Consider the following 437-nt stretch of genomic DNA (forward strand, 5'->3'; position numbering starts at 1 on the left):
CAACTGGTCACTATGATGTGCACTGAACACCAGGGGGCAGGCGCTCAACACAGGGACTGCCCCCTGGTGGTCAGTGTGCTCCCACAGGGGAAGCACTGCTTAACCAGAAGCCAGGCTCATGCTGGTGAGCAGAGTGGTGGTGGTGGGAACCTCTCTCGCCTCTTCTGCAGGCAGGTGGTAAGTAGTGAGGGGTCCCGGACTGCAAGAGGGCACAGGCCGGGCTAAGGGACCCCCCAGAGTGCACGAATTTCGTGCACCAGGCCTCTAGTATATATATGTGGCTCTCTGCCCTGGCCAATCTTAGGTTGGAGCATCATCCCATGCACCAGAAGGTGGCAGGTTCAATTCCAGTCAGGGCACCTACATGAGGCAACTGATCTCTCCCCGCCCCCCTCCCCAAAAGAAAAAAGGTGGTTCTGGCTCAGTGAGGCCAGCTG

Source organism: Myotis brandtii, unplaced genomic scaffold (genome assembly GCF_000412655.1).
Source record: "Myotis brandtii unplaced genomic scaffold, ASM41265v1 scaffold165, whole genome shotgun sequence".
NCBI classification, from domain to species: domain Eukaryota; kingdom Metazoa; phylum Chordata; class Mammalia; order Chiroptera; family Vespertilionidae; genus Myotis; species Myotis brandtii.